Raw genomic sequence first — 994 nt, 5'->3', positions numbered from 1 at the left:
AATGCAGGGGTGAGTGACACTTCCCCTCAACACTCACCAGGCTGAGTTTGCCTCCCTAGAGCAAACTCTGGTTTGTGCAACCACGAGGGCCCAAGAAGGCCTCTTAGCCAGAAACTTTCTCTGCTTACTTAGTGCAGGAGTTAGGAGCACAGCCTCAATAGCCTGACTGCCTGTCACTTACCAGCTGTGTGGCCTTGGGCAAGTTACTTAACCTCTCTGTGACTCAGGTTCTTGTCTGGAAAATGGAGCTGTAATACCTCCTTCCTGAGGGATGTTAAGGATGAAATGTCTTAAAACAAGTAGAGTGCTTTGAACAGTGCCTGGCAATACAAGCACTCAATACAATTCATGTTTTACCACCTTCATAATGTTTGCTCTATCCACCAACCAATTATATTATTATTTACCTAATGTTCTTCTTTTAATTAACTCAATTTTAACCTAAAACTTGATAGAAAACTTTATATCCCAACTGTAAATGGAAAATTATATCATTTGCAGCAAATATAAGGTAACAGTAAATAGTAATAATAGCTGATATTTACCAGGTCCTTGCTCCTTCCCAGCCATTGTGCTAAGTGTCTTGACTTGTTAAAATACTCACAACCCTATGAGGACAGTACTGTCATTTTCCAGAGGAGGAAACTGAGGTACTAACAGATTAGCAAATTTGCCTGTAGTTACACAATTAGTAAATGAAGGAGGCAGTTCAGCTTCAGACCCCAAGCTCCTCAGCATTGCTCTGTGCTGCCACGCTAACAAGAACAAAAGTATTCTATTCCCATGGTAGATGGTTGGTGAATTAGCTTCCTAGGGCTGCTGCGGTAACAAAGTACCACAAACTGGGTGGCTTAAAACAACAGAAACTTATTCTCTCACAGTTCTGTAGGCCGGAAGTCCAAAGTCAAGATGCTGGCAGGGTAGTGCTCCCTCCAAAACCTCTAGGAGAGGATCTTCCCTTGTCTCTTCCAGCTTCAGGTAGTCCCGGCATTCC

The sequence above is a fragment of the Lipotes vexillifer genome, unplaced genomic scaffold (genome assembly GCF_000442215.2).
Source record: "Lipotes vexillifer unplaced genomic scaffold, Lipotes_vexillifer_v1.1 scaffold1068, whole genome shotgun sequence".
Taxonomy (NCBI): Eukaryota; Metazoa; Chordata; class Mammalia; order Artiodactyla; family Lipotidae; genus Lipotes; species Lipotes vexillifer.
Note: the sequence above shows the minus strand (reverse complement) of the source record.